The 19546-nt window shown below is 38.8% G+C and overlaps 1 protein-coding gene across 1 annotated transcript in view; it reads left to right on the forward strand.

Moving 5' to 3' along the window:
- Positions 1 to 19546, forward strand: part of Galntl6 (polypeptide N-acetylgalactosaminyltransferase like 6) — a 1054334-nt gene that overhangs the window by 758786 nt on the left and 276002 nt on the right. The window lies entirely within an intron of this gene.

The following is a 19546-nucleotide window of genomic DNA, read 5'->3' on the forward strand; positions in this document are numbered from 1 at the left end:
TTTCATTTCCAACTTGGCTAAGCTATGGTACCCAAATATTCAGTCAGACAATATTCCCAGTGTTTCTGTGATACATTTTAGACAAAAATGAATTTAAATTGGTGGATTTAGAGTAGAGAAAATTATCCCTTCTAAAGCAAGTTCACCTTTCACAATGAGTTCAAAACCTAAATAGACCAAAGGCTCAACCTCACCACCACCATTACCACCTATGTAGCTGATGGGAACTTTTGCAAGCAGACTGCTTTTTTCCCATTAAACTGCAGCCCTTCAACATACATAGCCTCCTAACCCTCAGATTTTTAACTCACCAAACCTCCATGACTGAATAAATAATTCCTTTAAAAAGTTCAGAACCTGAAAGGAATAAGGTTCTAAATAGTTTTTTATTTAAAAACTGAGGTGTTATTTAAAATGAGATCTGGTTGTCTGACACAACTCAGCCTCGTACTGGAATGAGCCCTTATTATACTGAAAGTGGTCCACTAACCTTATCAACATTAGCATCACCTAGTAGCTCGCTAAAAACCCAGGATTTGGGGCCCTATTAAAGACTTCCACCTTAGTCAGATCACCCAGGTAACCATATTCACACTAAATTCAAGATGAAAGTATTTCACTGTGGATATGACATTCTCCTATTTAAGAGGAAGAGTGAGAAATCACACAGTAGTAATTGTTCCTAAAAGTCAGTCTTTATTGTAATTACCAAGAATTTCCAGCAAAATTCCCAATCATCTGGTAAGATTATCCTTCCCTGACCTTACCAGGTTGGGCCAGGCTAAGTGACTTTTGTTCTGGATGATGAGAAATGCTCAGAATGGGCCTGTGTCATTCAGCAACAAGGACAGTTGTGTATGTGTCCCTCTTTTTCTCTCTTCCATGATAAGTGGCAGTGCATAGGTAGTAATTTCTCAGTCAACAGGGAACCTGGGGCAGAAAATTCAATTTACCAGAAATGAACATGGAACTTGAAAGAACCATTGTACGGGGCTCCAGAGATGCAGTGGTACTTTCTTCCTGTCTCATTGATATACTGTATCACCAATTGATTCATTCAGCTCATATTGATTGAGTGGCTACAAGGTATCTTGAGATTCTGTGATTAAATTAACCAGAGAAAGCCTTTATGAATCTCCTTGTGTCTGAGGAAAGACAGGCAAATAAATGACTAAAATATTTTCAATAGTAGTAAGTACTACAAAGAGAATGAAATAGAGAAAGAGGCCATGGCAAGCTGTGATGGAGCTCTTGATGCTTTCCTTGCCCAAGGAACTGACATGTGACCAGATTTCTTGGTCAAGGGAAACACACCGCCATTTGAACATCTGGGAAAAGTACCTCTAGGCAAGGGAGATACGTAATGGCCTTCAGGCAAGAACATGCCTGGCATGAAAAACCAAGATGAACTGAATCTCTAAGAAGCCCAGCAGTGAACAGGTGGAGATGGAGGTTAGTCTAGAGTAAGGCTGGAGAGTTAGTCAGATTCCAGTCCAGGAACTTTCAAGTTTATTCAAGTATGCTAAATGTGATGGGAGGATGTGATCTGAAGTACACTTTAGTAGCATCACAAATAACAACCTTTCATTGAGGAGAAAGAGGGCACATGGGGTAGGAAATAGAAGATAGCGAAACAGAAGTCACTTCAAAGAACAGAAAAATTCATTTCCTACCATAGGCTTAAAAGGATAGAGAATGGCAAATATTTGTTGAACACCCATCAGAAATATTTGATGCCTGCCAATTATCAAATACTCTATTCTCTCTCCCTTACCCCCATGTACTATATACCCCCATAATGATAACTCAGTAATATCCACCTTAAGAAAATCAGTTCTGAGTTCAATGTATCCTGGTGATGTATTCAGACTTTTGTATCAGAGAGAAATGCAATGGTCTTTCTGTCATATTTGGATTTGATTTTTCTTCATCCAAAAATCTAGAAACTAAAAATATGATTTACATTCCCAAATTCTATATCCGACTACATTCATGGCCAATATACAAATGTGAAACAAGTAGAAAGAAGACTTTGAAGAAGATTAAAATCCAAAAGGGATATGATATCAGAGAGCAATTCTGGAGGTAATGATGAGTGTTTGCTCTGTGGGAGACAGGGAATGCTTCCTTACTAAGCTGTGACTTGAAGAGGCCCCTTCCATGCCCTTCTCTGAAAAATCTCAGCTATGTACCTATAAATGATCTTTCTGTAATATTGTTCCCTGGGTCTCAGTCTGAATTACACAGTGGAAATTATGTCCCCAAAGCTTAACCACCCATAAATCCTTTTTCCTTTTTATTAATATGCATTGGGAAAAAGTGGGTTTAATAGTGACATTTTTATATGCACACATAAGGTATTTTGTTATTCTAACATCTCATAGTCACAAGCCCATTGAGTCTCAGCAGGTGATCCATCCAACAGTCCATTCTCTCCAAAACTCACTCATCTTCAATATCTACATTTATCTTTCTAGGCATACTTTGCATCTATACTTTTGTCTTTCTCACACCAAAATCCCAATGTCAGTAGGGGAGCCATTTTGTCCAACAGAGAGATTTGCAACCTACCATTCCTGCGTCATTGATCCAAGTCAAAGAACTTTTGCAATGGAAGTGAGAGCCATACCCCTATCATAGGCCCAGTGCTAGACTTGCTCCTAAAGGCCTTCTTGGCTTTGTCTTTGAAAAGGTGAGATTTCAGACTGCAAATCTTCAATTTCATACACTCTCAAACTTCTTACTTCCTGCATACAAACTGATTAATCTTTTCTGAGTTCATTTTTGTATCATTAGCAACGCCCCCCCAAAAAAACACCTGTAGCCAATGATAACTAAAAGCAACTGCTAAGTTTCCATAGTATAAACTATTCACTTAAGGCAAAGGTTGGGGAACTGTGGCACTCCTGGAGGCCAAATGTATGCAGCAATTTGATTTTGGGGGAGTATCTTCAAAAACAGGAAACCAAGGTTTGTTAAAACAAAACAAAACATACATCAGAGATTCACATGGTACAAAAACCATAAAATAGTTACCATCTTGCTTTCCATGCCAAATTTTGCCAAGTCCTGTCCTGGAAGCACAAGTATCTTTCTCCTGGGCTATCTTTGACTGTTCAGTCAAATGTCCATCCATACATAATATGGGCAACTGTGGTGATATATTGTTTATTATCTAATAAAGATTGCCTGAAGGATCAGAGTTCGAAACCAACCACACTAGTTAGCTCTAGAAGCACACATCTTTAATCCCAGAACTCAGGAGACAGAGGCAGATGGATTTCTGTGAGTTCAAGGCCACACAAGGCTACATTAGAGTGAATCAATCTAAACAGAGCTCATGCCTTATATACTAGAGAGTATATAAGGAGCTCAGTGCAGTCTCAGAGAGCAGTCTAGGATTCTGAGGCTTGGTAGAGAGAAGTGCAGTTTGGAGATGCAATCCAAGATGTGATGGATCACCCCCTTTGACCTGAGCATTGAAAGAGGTGAGAACTCTCTAGTGTCTGGTCGCTTTGTTTCTCTGATCTTCAGCTTCAACCCTAATATCTTCTCTGTGTTTTTATTATCAGTGTTGCAGGTAACCATGGATCTAACTTCCAAATGCTTTCCTTATCGTCCACTAAGCATGACGCCAAAGGATGTGTTAGTGTTTTTCTGTAGTAACACTTCCTTTCAGTCTGAGTAAGCTAGATTGTACTTGAGACTCCTCCAGACCATAGTCAGCTTTATAGTCAACAAGACTCATGATGATTTAACATCATCACCAGCTTCTAAATTTATCACAGCAGGAAAAGGAGAATTTGGAAAATTGTGTACTGTCCTTAAATGTCCTGCTTGGAAATGACATTTTACTCTCAAAAAGAAGGTATCTGGACATGGTCAACTACTCAGGACAGCAAAACATATTTTCCTAGAAGGAGAAAGGCTACAATCACTTTTCTACAAGGTCACTAAAACTACTACACTTGCAGTCTTGTTCCACAAAGGGAACATCCATTATGGGCTTGATAAAAGTCTTTCCATTTTGTTTCATATTCATTAAAATATGTTTTGCTAATATCCTTTCATATTATTATAGCAATTGCCTGTTGGATATTCACACTTTGAGACCATGATTATTTAGTTTATTAGAAGATATGAAAAAATTAAATATAGGAGACACAATTTATTGTATAAGCAAATGAATACAAGAATGTAATTATCCTTTGTTATTGAATTTCCATTTTATTTACACTTTGCAAATAATTTCTTTGTATTTTATAATCATAAAGAATTAGAATCACCTATATCCTTTAATAGGCCACTATACTAAGAATCATAAAATAAATTTTTAATCTCTGTCTCCTTCAGACAGAGATTGTGTCAATTGATTTTATTTTAAAAATCTATTGGTTTAGATACAAATTTTACTGATTTTATTATATATAATGAGTCTTAAAATTTATAAATTATTCTTAATTTTATTCCAAGCATATGCAAAATCATTCATAATGAAACAGATATAGCTAGTTTATAAACTGCTTAGCATTGGTTCTTCCCATCTTCTAATATACTTTATTAATTCCCTGCAATACTTCAAGAATGTGTTTTTAAGAAAAACTACATACAATAGTGTGTTTCTGGGTGCTTGCATATTCAAATACTCAGAACTTGACCTTCTACTACAAAGTCTAAGAAACCCTAGGCTAACTGCACCAATTATGATTTGTCATTCTATGAACTCAGAAAGAATTACACAACTGTTGTCTTCAAGCAATACCTGCAGTGTTGTCTAGATAGTTTCTGAGCAGGTGAGATTCAGCTTGTCTGAAGCAACTGGAAGACATCCTAGCATAAACATATATTTCATTCCCAAAGCTTTTCCTGCTCAGTTCAGCCTTGAGGAAAAGATAAACCCAGTTGCTGCGAGTATGTAACTGAAACTACTTTCCACAAACCCTCGAGTAATTCCTTTCTTGCCTCTCCCCATTATGCCCATAGCTTCCTGCTTCCATCCAGTGATGTGAAGGGAAATCTGTGCTTGATTAAAGCTACAGTTACCAATCGGAACCACTGATTCCTTCTGCCACTTGATTACATCCTTGCCACGCATCTTTCACTTTACTGAGTACATAGCCGGAGCCAAGGGATATACTGTGAACTGATTATACAGCTGCTATCTCCTTTTGTACTCTTATTGTGACAATCATAAATTGCAGCTTAAAGCAATACCTGCTTCTTGTCTCATTATCCTATAGAACCTATAGTGGGTTCTCTGGCTTAAGTTCCATGATGTAGTAGAAGAACACTTTTTGTTTTAGTTTGGTTTGATTTGATTTTTCTGGAACTTCTGAGGACAAATGTACTTGGAAGATCATTCAGTTCTGTATGATTGCAGGAGCTTGCACCCACAGCTCCAATTCAAAGTCAGAATAAGAGGTACCGCTCATGACCCTTCACCTTCTGGCCTGTCCCCAGTACTTCTTTGCCCAACTTCTCTGCTTTGGGGAGCACATGTGGTTAATTTGGGCTAACTCATGTCTTCCCTACTGTAGGCCTGCTGATACATGACCCTAATTATTCCTGTAAAGTCACTTTGCAGCAATATCTCAGTCAGTGTTTAAATTTCCACAGTGTAGAGGATCCTTGAAAAGCAACTTTACAACTGAAAATACACTATAAAAACATCGACATGAATTTGTAAGTCTTTACCTGTCCTCAGTTAGCAGGTATCCACATTCAGCCTTACTTGATGCCTTCTACAACCCCGTTGGAGGAATATCTTTCTCTTTTTATGAGTAAACTTCCTCCTTTTCTTGCGACCAAGTAAGTGGTAAGAAGCAGTAATCAACCTTGTCCTAAATAAAGATTTAATTGCCTTTTTTAGAGTCAGCTATTCCCCTAAATTTTATATAGTCTAAAATGACTAACAATAGATTTCTCACCCAAGCACAGTGATAGATTATTATGTCAAAATATGTCTTTATTAAACAAAATTAGATTTTTTGAGTTTGGTGAGGTTAATTTGTGAGTTAAATTCACTACTTAGAAGACAGAGAGAAAATATTTTTTAATGTATTGCCCTTGAATACCATTGTCATTGATGAGTTTCACGGGGCTTATTTCCTCTACCAGGAATTGGAATCAAATGGAATGGACTGGTTTCTATTTTTAAAAAGCTGAATTTAAATGCATGGCACACATGTATCCAATAGCTAAATTTAAAATGCTAAAGGGTGTGCAAAACTTCTGTGTTTAGCTAACCCTCTAATGAGAAAGACTCACAATACTGAAGTCTCAAATACTTTTGAGAATAGTGAAGAAATAAGCCACGTAATTTTAGAGTGCCATAATTGGAAGTCCTGGAAAGAGAAAGATCAAGCAGCCAGCATGGATTTAGGCCATGAAGAGTTTTAATTTAAAGGCTGAGAGCAAAATCACAGTCCTTTCATAATTATCATAAGGAGACTTAGGGTATGCTCCCTGGCACAGCTGTAGTGCCTAATGAAAAGGGAGCATTTCTCTCCTGTTTGGCTTATTTTATTCCTAATCAGCAACAGTACTTCAAATTAGTTGCACAATCTTTCAGTCTCTTTCAGACATAAAAGCCTCTTTCCCCACTCTCTTGATATTAGCATAGCTCCCTTATTGAAGTAACAACCAAAATGCTCCCACCCAAGTCTATAGACCCTTCTTCATGCACAGTACTATCATAAGGGGATCATCACATGACTCAAAGAGTGAAAGTAAGATATGGGGAAGAGCCACTGTCTTATTAGCATGAGAGGTACTGAAACACGTATGCAATGCCTCACTGACAAAGTTCAGAATGCTCAGAAGACTAAAGTTCCACCAAACAAGGACTGGCAATCCACACTTGAAAAATCTTGAACCAAAAAAAGGATATCAAACTGTAAAGCACTTGGGGATAAATTCCATTCATATTTCATATATTTAGCTCTATCGGGTAGATATTGTAGCATTAATGTGACTTGACCTGTTACATTCAGTATCTGTCATTTGGGATGTTAGATTGTCTGGTATTTATTTAACATAATTAGCACTTGTCTAAGCATAAACTCTGTGGGATAGTTGTAGTTTGTGATCCAGAGACTGAAAGATGATGTTGTTGAAGTCTTCCATCTATTTTGTGTAAAACTATTGCTTCATACACATGGCCAATTGAAGTGATCTTACATTTCTTTCTACTCGGGGGCCGGGGGTGGAGGTTTCAAGTTAAGATCTCAACAGGTTACATAACTTTAGGCTTTAGCCTCAGAGAAAAATAACTCGCTGTTTGTCTTCCTCAGTTTTGCAGACCTAAAACTATAAAACCCATAGCCTTCTTTGAGTCTTAGAGATATGTTAGCTAGTCCCAGACTCATCAAGGTACTAAAAGTAATTTTAAAAACAAGAGTTATTTGACCTCAATGAGGATACTGAGAGTTACTTTATATCCTTATTAACATCTGTGGTTCAAGTCATAACTCCAATGTTGCTTGCTTGGGTGACTACAGATGGACAAAACTGATAAAGAAAAGCAGATGAGACCTGTCCTCTCCAGCAGAACAGTCATGGAAGGTGTCTTGCCTAGCCCTAGCTCCACAGCGGCCACTCAGAGCTGGAAACTAAAGGTCATTTTCATTACCATTAATGCTCCAATCCTATTATTGTAACCAACCTCAAAATACCCATGTAATGCTAGGCTTAGCTTCATTCCTTGGGTGATAGAAAAGGCGCAAAACTTCTTACAGATGTTTATGTCTTTGCCTAGGGTAGTTTTAGAAACCAGAAGCACACTGTCTAATTTTATGTGGCCTTTAGTTCAGTATAATGCAGCAACATGTAAGTTGTTGCTGCATAGAGCACTCATATCTTGAGTATTATTTAAGGCTAACTTACAGAATAGTACCTTTCTCCATTAAGATAATGCTTTCCTTATTTAACTAAAATAGTCATTTCAAGTAGGAAGTATAAACTACTTCAAAACATGGCCATATGAATATCGTAAAGCATACTACTCCTTTGGAGGTGTTGGATAGTCAAAGAAAACAATCTGTCAGACAAAGCTTTTGCTTACAGTGTCAGATCAGTGGCCATTATTTTTGTCACAGTCAATTCAACTGTTCACGTGATTATGGAATATTGGAACTTAGAATTTAATAGGCTATGGAATTTAAACTTTATTACACATGTAGATTTTTAAAAATAAGAACTAAAGTCCAACAAAGTTAAATATTTTCTATAGGGTCACAGAGCTAAAGTACTGCATATGCTCAAATTGCTGTGTTTTTGTGCAACAAATTTAACTTAGTTTCATTGCAGACAGAGACTTTATAGGGCACTAAAGAGAAAAAAATGTGAATAAAGAATTGGTGTGCCCTAAAGGAACACTTCTCAAATTCTAGCATATCAATATTTAGTACTTAGTATGACCTCCAAATGCTTGAGGCCTGTGTATTCAAAAAGTATGAAGAACATCCTCAAATTGGATTCCTTAGTAAAAGTTAAAGTTTAAAATCTAAGTTAGATACCTCACTATGAGAAAGAGAAGGAATGTGAACACATTTTAGATTTTTGCCTGAAGTAATGTTTTTAAATAAGAAAGTATATATGATAGTTTGTGACCTGGAAAAAAGTGTAATTTGGTTAGCTCAGGAGGTACATTTTAAGCTAAAATTATGTCATGCTCTGATGCTTTTAAATTAAACTTTTACTACTTAGCCATGTAAAGTATTTGATTTTTGAAAGGACTTTATAATCAAGTAATTAACAAAAAGTGCAAGGACAGTTATAAAATATGGAGAAAGACTTAAAAGGATTGTAGCCAGCTTTAATCCCTTTCCAATGGGAAGACTTTTTCAAGACTTATTTTAAATTAAGTATTTTTCTCTTTGAGAAAACAAAAAGATAACTACTCTCCCCTGTTACATCTAGGGGGAAAATCATAAAGGAATGCAAAATGGTCACAGCCATAGGAATGTATTGCTGTATGGGTGTAAAAATGGGAATTGATGTCATTGCACTCTCTAATTTGCAAAACCTCATGGAGACCACTCTCAAGGAGGTGGTTTGTGAGCTCCCAGACAACTGAATCTTTCAACAGTGAGGGCTAGAGAGAGCAGAGGGAATAATTCCCTGCTTTGTTCTGTTTTAATATAGAAGGCACAAAGCCCACCCTTAAAATGTACGGCATACACATATTACCCTAACTGGCAGTTTTCTCCGTAGGACTCATAAAACTGGTGGGACTTGCTCTCACCCTGAAACAGGCAGCCTAAGGTGACCACCTACTATTCCCTGCACTCACTTGCAGTTCTTCATAGCTTCAGCTGCTCTCTGCTGTCTCCTGATTTATCTGAGATGCTGTGTAACTTTTAGTCATCAAGCTCTGTTTGGTGAAGAAAGAAGCTGTCAAAGGCAACATTCATTTAAAATCACAGGATGCAAATTGGGGACTCCCAATTATTTCTGAGTGGAAGGTACTGTTGAGTAGGGAAAATGCATTGTTGTTGCTTCCATAGCTGGTGATTTCTTATTCTTCTGTCTCAGAGTTCAGTCACTACCTGAAATATGGGGGCTAGGCAAACGGATCGGCATTTAAGAGTACATGCTTCTCTTGCAGAGGACCCAGGTTCTATTATTAGAACACACATGGTGGGTCACAACCATCCTAACTATAGTTGCAAGGGGTCTGGTGCCCACTTTTGCCCTCTGCTGGCACTGGGCACACGGCACACACATGGTGCACTTACATTAAGCAAACACTTGAACATGTAAAATAAAAATGACTGCACAAATGGGAGATGAACAAGGAGAACACTAACAAACATGTTAAAGTGGAGTGAGAAAATGCCGTAAAGACTCACCACTACACAAAGAACTACAGGCCACTGAATAAACCCAGGAGTTACTTTCCAATTGATTGTCCAATGTCAAAAGGCCCTGAAATCACACACACACACACACACACACACACACACACACACACACACACACACACGTAGCATATGAAATCAACAGGAATATATGTACATGCAAATACATATATGTGAGCGGTGACATTGGATGAAAAATGAGGTCATGAATTTAGAGGAGAGTCAGGAAAGTTATACGGATGTGTTTGCAGGAAGCAAAGAGAAAGCAGAAATTTAATTAAAATACAATCTCAAAATTAACAAATGAAAATAGATATATAAATACTTGAAATGATTAATACAATCTGTGAAAGAGGATCAACTTGTCATATTCTGGCTATGAATCACTTAATCTGACTAATTGAATGCTGTCTTGGAATTTCTAGCACTGTGATAAAAAAAAAACATCATGACCAAAAGCAAGGATGAATTTTAACTGACATGAACATATCACTGTCCATCATCAAAGAAAGTTGGGTTAAGAACTCAAGGGAGGCAGGAACTGAAGCAGAAGTCATGGGATAATTCTGCTTACTGGCTTGCTTTTCTACATTACTTAGCCTGCTTTCTTATGTTCCCCCAGACCACCTGCCCAGGAGTGGCAACATCCATACGGATGAGGTCCCTCCCATTTCAGTCATCAATTAAGAAAATACACTACAGACTTGCCTACAAGAAACCCTTTTTCATTTTTTTATTTTTTTTACTTTAATTTTAAATAGCTTGCTTCACATGTCAATCCCAGTTCCCTCTCCCTCCCTTCTCCTGCACCCCCCACTATCCCCCCTAGCCTCCCACCCTATCCCCACTTCTTTCCACATAAGGGATATCTAGAGTCTGTCGTTTCACTCAGAGCAGGGTCCAGGCACACCCCTAAGAGTCCGGGCTGAGAGAGCATCCCTCTGTGTTATGGACACACGAAGTCCATTTGTATGCCAGGGAAAGACCCAGCAACTCCACTCTTAGGCATATATTCAAAATATGCAAATTCATACAACAAGGACATCTGCTCCACTATGTTCATAGCAGCATTATTTGTAATAGCCAGAACCTGGAAGCAACCTAGATGCCCCTCAACTGAATAGTGGATAGAGAAAATGTGGTACATTTACACAATGGAGTACTACTCAGCAGAAAAGAAACCATCCTGAGTGAGGTAACCCAGTCACAAAAAGACAAACATGGTATGTACTCACTCATATATGGATTTTAGACATGGATCAGGATAGTGCCAATTTGCACCTCCACTGACAGAGAGTCTGGGAAACAGTAAAGAACCTAAGAGATATGCATGGTACCCAAGAGAAGAGGAATGAGGCAAGATTCTCTGAACAGATGGGGATCATGGCGAGGGGTGGGGGTAGTGGGAGCTGGGAAGAAGAGAGGGGAGAAGAGGAAGAGAGAGTAGGTCATGGGGGAACAGGAAGGTTGAGTGGGGAGTAGAATAGGGGAAAGAGAGAATCATAGGTTAGAAGACAGATCAGGCACCAGTGTGACCTCTAGCAATCTACAAGGATGACATCAACTGGCAAGCTAAGCAATAGTGGAGAGACCACCTTTAATGCCCATTCCTGATAATGAACTTGATGTCTATAGCCATCCTAGAACCTTCATCCAGTGACTGATGTAAGCAGAGGCAAACACGCACAGTTAAACACTGAACTGAACCCATGGAACCCAGTGACAGAGAGAGAGGAGCGATGAGCAAATTGGCAAAGAATGGGCTGGCAAAACCAGCAGAGACAGCTGATCTGAACAAGGGGGAGCTCTTGGAGCCCAGACCGAAAGCTGGGAGGCCAGCATGGGACTGATCCAGACCCCCTGAGTGTGAGAGTCAGTGAAGAGGCCTGGGCAACCTCTGGGGCCCCGGGCAGTAGATCAGTGTTTATGCCTACAAGAAACTCTTATGGAGACATTTCCCCTCTTCCAAAATGTGTCAATTTGGCATAAAACTAGCAGCAAAAGAATCATCACACTGATAATTATGCAACCATCTATTTACTCACACAAATAACAAAAACACTCTGCAAGTTTATTTCCCCTAACACATTATCATAAAGAGAAACTTTCAGTGAGTATTAATCACTCAGTTTATAGTAAGAATTATTTTTGGTTAAGTGAACAGCATTTGGATACAGGGAGACTTGTGACTCTATCAACCTCTGACCCATTTCAACGCTACTTGAGTTTTCATAAAACTAATTGCTTTCCCTGCCTCTTCTTTAGGAAGATAATTCACTCTTGGGGAAGAGGATGGCAGATCAGGGGGTAAATACCTTCAGCAATTAAATGAAACAGTCATTCTGTGTCCCCCAAGAATGTTCTAAATACTGAGGCCAATGACATGGAGCAGAAAACAACACACAGTGACCTGGTTCTCAAGGAGTTTACACTACAGCTATGGTTACACTGTGCACATTAGCCACTGGTCCACTAAGAATGAATAAAGCGAGAAATAAAGCTAAATCTAAATAGGAGCTGAAGAAGAAAATGTGCAGGAGATAACTAAGCGGTAGTATAGTGAAAATTATCTCAAGAGGAGGAAATCGATAATGTTTTAGAGTTAGGAAATGATTCTGCAGAAGGAAATGAAAACGCTGAGAAAGGACCTGCAGCAAATGCGTTGTGGAAGGAAACTCACCTTTTGGGGGAAATGATACAGAATAGGATCTTTGGGTAAGCAAATGGTGTGTGGTCAATTATTCTTGTTTTTATGTTGCATTTGTTTTGAGTGCTTATAGGAATTAAACCCTATGCATAAATATCATACTGTTGGATTTCTAGATAAAATTATTGAAAACAGAAGGCTGTTACCTCTGGTCTGAAGTGAGGTCTTTGTGACCAGCTGTGACCAGGCTAATCTCTCAAACTGAAAGATCCAGAATAAGATGGAGGGAGGAGAGACATTTCCCTTCCGAGGGAAAACAATTTTTGTCAGCCTATGCTTCTAAGGTCTCCACCCATCTGTAACATGATTTTTTATGCTATGGTTTTCTTTTCCCAAACACTGTGAATAACTGTTAGCAAGGGGAAATTATTCTCAATGTCTGGTTGATCTGCTACAGTCTATTCGTGTGTCCTCAAAGGTTCTCCTCTCTCTTTACCTGTAAACCATGGTTACCATTTCTCTGCTGTATAGTCTGCTCTGTTGACTGACTCTGGTCCTGATGGCAACAAATGGCTCAGCGATCTAAATCAGAGGCCAGAAAACATTTTTCAGTAGAGAACCAAACAGTAAGCAGATACATTCAGCAGCAACTATTCGTATCTTCCATTATAATATGAATATAACTATAAACACTATAAAATAATGAGCTTGGTTATGTTCCAAATAAACTCTAGTACCGGACACATAAAGTCACATCATGTGTTAATATTCTTTGAGTGAGTTTTCTTCAATATTTAAAAAAATATGATCTCAGGATGCATCTCTATTGGTAGAGTGTTCAGGTAGCATTCCATTCTCTCTGAAGCATCACATAATGCCAGGTGCGGTTGTCCATCCTTATAATCTGAGTATTATGCAGGTATAGGTGACAAGGTCATAAGTTCAATCAAGGTCATCCTTAACTATTCATGTTAGCCTGGAATATGAGAGATTCTGTCTCAGAAACAGGTAATTTTTCTACAATAATAAAACAAAAACCACTGAAAATTTGCAGTTATTGAAAAAGGATTTGGCCCACTGCCAGGCTGGTCAATCCCTGGACTTAAAATGTTGACCACTGGACCCACAGAGGCACACAGAGCCTTAGAAGCTTTGTATATATTTCTGCATAGGAGCACCACATGCCAATAGCCTCTGCCTCCACAAGCTGATGTGTTTGCTCCTACACTGTTCATCTTCAGGGACTCAGCTTGTTCATCTCTGTCTGCTGTGAATAGTGTATATGTGTTGCTGGTTTAGTCTTGCAACTCACTTGTAACTCAACTAAGAATAACACACTAGGATAAGACTTCCATGATCACACAATTTTAAGTGGGACAGACAAAAGTCAGCCTAGTTGAGTAAGGCACCATTTTTTAAACATACATATGTATGGTTTCATATTTTCTCCCGAAGTTTTAATCAACTGTCTTGTCTGTTTCCTTTTTATCTTTACTTTTCCTTGATCCTGACTTGCAGTGCTGTTTTGCATCCAGGACCTTTCATAAACCAAAAAAAAAAAAAAATCAACCACTGAAGTGTTGAAAGTCTTTAAAATATACATATACATATGCACATGTGTTAAGAGAAGCTTTTTCTTTTGCTAGCCGCTTTGGTTATCCCCCGCCAGTCGCCTGGGCTCTGCCGCGCCAGCCTGGTTCTAGATCCGCATGAGTCCCAAATAAACACACAGGAGGCTATATTCATTATGAAGCTGTTGGCCTTGTTTGTCTCTTACTGGCTAGCTCTGCCTTAAGTAATTACCACATAATTGTTAATCTAAGTATGTTTCTTACCGGAGAATAGTTCCCGGTGTCCTACTCCCATGGCGTCACATGTTGACTCTCTTGTGTTTCCCCTTCCCAGAATCCTCCTCGACTCCTAGCCCCACCTATCTAGATTCCTATTGGCCAGACAGTGCTTTATTAGCATAAGACTTCCCCAACATCTCCTCTTTTCTGTTTAAACAAAAAGAAAGGTCTTAACTTTAACACAGTCAAATTGTATATAACAGAACAGTTATCAAATAAGAACATAGTTACAATATTTTAGCAAGATTTAAAGAAAATATCATCTATCCCATTCTTGTGAGTCTAAAGTTCTATATATAGCTTATCTTTTATCATAGCTTATCTTTTATAACTATCTGTCTTCAACTCCATCAAAGACCACAGAAGGATAATATATAAACACTAGGATTGACAGAGACATCTTACTGCCTGGACAGTCACCCGAAGTTCCTCTGTAATGTTGGGGCATCCATCTTCAGCCCATAGGCCACAATATGTCTGGAACACTTCTCAGCAAAGCAGGAAATTTCAAACTGTCCATCTGCGTTGGCAGTCTGTCAGTCATTTTTCTTTGTCCTGCAGCAAGTCTCGTAGACTCTTCATCAAGCAGGAACCCTGTAAGACTGAGTTCAGTAGTCAGTTTCCTGTGGGTCCTGCATGTCCAGATGATACAACAGTCAAACAATCTAGGCAAGAGCAGTTTCTTGCCCAAATGGCTAATCTTGCCATGTTGAAAGCAAACTTTATAACGAGTTTCTTCGATGCCCATCTTCCTCTCAGACGTAATTGGTGCTGTCAGGAGCAGACATTTCTCATTGCCAAGACAAACCCTAAACCATTTTAAATGCCATGTTCTGAAGGTCTTTGAGAGGTTTGAAGACTGTCCATCTCAAATATATTTCTGTATATCTAGAATACCTAACTTATGTAACTAGAAATTCTATTATAAGTAACTATCTATAGTCTGTATTCAATTATGCATTACGTTGTAAAAGATCAGTATAAGCACAATACTTAATCAAGAGGAGAAATATAAGCATCACAAAATTGACTTTGAATTTGTATCAATAAATGAAAAACAATACCCATAACATAATTCCCCTTTTTTACCATTAAAAAGATTGGCTATGATCACTAGCCAATTATAAACAATCCCATTTAGATGAAAACAAAGATTTATAAACAAGATGGGAATTGGGACGTCGCTCATTCCAAACTGCTTCCTGCTGGAAGGGGGTGCTGTTCATACCATGGGGATCATGACAAAACTCAGAAACCTGTATAAGTCCTTATTTTCGTGGTCTGTAAAGCTGCATCATCTTAGCTGTCTCAATTGTTGGAACACCTGGTCCACTGCTTCCGGGGGTCTTGGTTCGTGCAACCACAGAAGCCTGGAAGAAATCTTCAGCTTTTCATTTTCTGTAGAAACATAAATAAAAACTCCTTTTCCGAGTAACATATCCTTATGCTTAAATTTTGAAGTCAAGGTATTTTCAAAAGATATAAGTTGTATTAATTTAGCAGCATTTCTAATCAAGTGTACTTTAGCAGCAGTTCCTTCCTGAGCAAGCAAAAAACTGAAAAACATAATAGCGTACAGTATCCAGACTCTCTGTGTATTTTCCATCTTTACGTGGCTTATTTATTTATTATTACTTTATTTATTTTACTTTTATTTATTTTTCTCTGAGACAGGGTTTCTTTGGAAACCTGCCTGCCTCTGCCTCTGGAGCAATCCTACCGGCGTGCGCCACCACAACGCCGGCTTTTGTATTTATTTACCACTTTGCCATTTCATTTTCTCTCTCAATCTCCCATATATTTTTAAACACACTGTAAACCTTTAGAGGTTTTCTTTATCCAAGTGTGACTTTACTGTAAATCTTTATGTTTTTCTGGCCACGTGTCTTATCTGTAAAACCGCGACTGTTTTAAACTGCCGTTTCAAGATGGCGGGCGTAAGCGTGACTCTAGCTTACCGCCTCAGTCCATGCTGACCTCCAGCAAAAGCTGCCACTTCCAGCTGTACGTACACACTTTTCAATCGTTAGCAGAGTCTCTTAAAACAATTTTTCTGGCTGATTTTTTTTTTCTTTTTATGCCGAGTCAGGAAGACTCCAGTAAGCGAGCCATGTGAATCTCGGCTTGTCGTTAGCAAAACAGAGCACACCTGAGAAAATTGCTGCTACCAAAATCTTTGCTTCTCTCTGTTCTTCTGTTTCTAAAATTCCTTTAAAGCTTTTGCTATTTTGCGTGGAAACTCATAATCCCACTTCTGACACCATTCTGTTAAGAGAAGCTTTTTCTTTTGCTAGCCGCTTTGGTTATCCCCCGCCAGTCGCCTGGGCTCTGCCGCGCCAGCCTGGTTCTAGATCCGCATGAGTCCCAAATAAACACACAGGAGGCTATATTCATTATGAAGCTGTTGGCCTTGTTTGTCTCTTACTGGCTAGCTCTGCCTTAAGTAATTACCCCATAATTGTTAATCTAAGTATGTTTCTTACCGGAGAATAGTTCCCGGTGTCCTACTCCCATGGCGTCACATGTTGACTCTCTTGTGTTTCCCCTTCCCAGAATCCTCCTCGACTCCTAGCCCCACCTATCTAGATTCCTATTGGCCAGACAGTGCTTTATTAGCATAAGACTTCCCCAACACACATGCGATAAGAATTAGTGAAAAGGAGGCCATGAATTTGAAGGACAACAAGGAAGAGTATGCAGGAGGTTTGAAGGGAGGAAAGGGAGGGGAGAAATATAACTGTATTATAATTTGAAAACAAAACTCTGGTTGCTATAAAAAATGTACTTTATCCCAATTTTTTCACATGTGGCTGTGACTTCTTTTTTTATTAACATCATTTTTTTATTAACATCGTTGTTTCTTTTTCATTTAAATTATAAACAAGCTTGTTTTACATGCCAATCCCAGGTCCCTCTCCCTCCCCTCCTCCCCTGCACCCCCCACTCACTCCCTATCCCATTCCCTTTCTGCTCCCCAGGAAGGGTTAGTCCTTCCATGGGGAATCTTCAACATCTGTCATATCATTTGGACAAGGGGCTAGGCCCTCCCCCATGTGTCTAGGCTGAGAGAGTAACCCTTTATGTGGAATGGGCTCCCAAAGTCCATTCAAATACTAGCGATAAATACTGATCCCTACCAGAGGCCCCATAGATTGCCCAGACCTCCTCACTGACACCCATGTTCATGGGATCTGGATCAGTCCCATACTGTTCTTCCAGGTATCAGTCTGGGGGTCTATGAGCTTCCCCAGGTCAGCTGTTTCTGTGGGTTTCTCCAGCCTGGTCTTTCACAATTGTTTCTTATAATACTCTTTAGTGACTATAATTTCCTTCTCATTTAAATTCTTGTTTCTTGTGGAGGAAAAATTTTGCAATTCTTCTTTAGTCTTATTTTCCATTATTAATATGCATTACGTTTGTGTCACCATTTTTATAACTATAACTCAGATCTTAACATCAATATAAGCAAATGTAAGATAATAGCAATAGTAATAGTAAATATGTTTATCCAGGCATAGTACTGCATCTATACATACATGTATATGTTTATGTATATGTGTATGTGTATATCTATGTACACACATCTTTCCATCATAAATATCCTTTAAAAGAAAAAGCACTACTTATATTTTATGGAAAAATAGACTCCTAGAGAAAATATGCAATTGCAATTTACCTATGACTCATTGCTAATAAGTGTCAGAGAAATAATTTGTACTCAGGTAAATAAGGTCTCAAAGATTACATTTTAACCACTAAAATCATTAAAAATTAATAATAATAATAATAATTGGTAATAAAATTAAAGGAAGGAAGGAAATACAGGAGATGGGGGAAATCTAAGTGTTAATAAAAGGGGAAAAAATTACAGGGAACTAAGAGACCAAAATCATAAATTTGGCTCTGAAGTCTCTGGTGTGTGTTTCTCTCTCTCTCTCTCTCTCTCTCTCTCTCTCTCTCTCTCTCTCTCTCTCTCTCTCTCTCTCTCTTGTTCTCTCTCTCTCCCTCTCTCTCTTTCTCTGTGTGTGTGCGAGTGTGTTAGCATGGGAGAGAGAGAAAGGTACATGTGCGCCCGTGTAGGCAGCTACGGTCCATGGCCACCACACACATATGGAGTCAGAGGGTAATGCTGCACTTCACTCCTCACTTTCCCCACTTGTTTGAGACCAGCGCTCAGGTTTGCCTCTGTGCAGACCAGGTTAGCTGCCCCATGGCCTTGTGGGGATCCCAGTTTCCACTGCTGTCTCTCCAGAGGAGCACTGGGGTTAGAGATGTGAGCTCCCATGCCCAGTTTTCAGGAGTTCTGGAGATTCCAACGCAGACCTTGGTATTTTCACAGCAAGCACTTTACCTAGGGACCCACCCCACCCCGAGCCTCTTTCACTCTGGCTTTAAGTAGCTGCAAATGGTTTCAACTTCTCTTTTCTCTATGGCCATCTTGCTGTTTATAATTCCCATGTCATCTCCTGGTTCTCTATTTATGCAGTCCCATACTCAAACAGCCACTTTCTTCTCTTCCTTATTGACAGAAAATTTCTTCTAAGACCTTGAACCTTACCACAGAAGCTCTTTGATTACTTAAAATCTGCACTATTTAGGTAACATCAAAGCCTATCACAGCATATATTTTCTGCCTAATGTGGACTGAAATGCATTTCTCCCTAGGAACGCAAGGGTCACAATCCAGAAATCCATTGATATGGGGCTTTTTTGAGATGATTAAGTTCATTTCTTGCAGAATTGTAATCAGCATGACTAGCCTCTTTTACAACAGTCAAAACAGAATGAAAGTGATCTCAAACATGTTAACATAGGACAGAGTCCAAGATATCGACAGGAACACTAGATTCACTCCAATCTCCTCAACTATCACTTCTGATTGAAAAGGCCCTTGGGTGTCCTTTTCCTAGCTCAGAAAGGAAGCTTCTCCTAATTTAGATCATGGAAGGTAATGGCAGGTAACTGAACAGAATTAATCAATTGTTAATGCCTAGTAAATAATGAAACTTCATGTGATGTGTTCTTTATTCTTCTAAGAGTCAACATCAAGGCTCCATGAGTCTTTGTAGCATCCATACACTTGCTCTGCAACTTTCTTTTGAAAAACTAATTTTATTGATTGACAGGTGAGAATAAAGAATTCATAGTTTATACTTTATGTCACTTTGCTCAAGTTGAATTGAAACTAA

This window comes from Mesocricetus auratus, unplaced genomic scaffold, assembly GCF_017639785.1.
Source record: "Mesocricetus auratus isolate SY011 unplaced genomic scaffold, BCM_Maur_2.0 Super-Scaffold_6731, whole genome shotgun sequence".
Classification (NCBI taxonomy): Eukaryota; Metazoa; Chordata; class Mammalia; order Rodentia; family Cricetidae; genus Mesocricetus; species Mesocricetus auratus.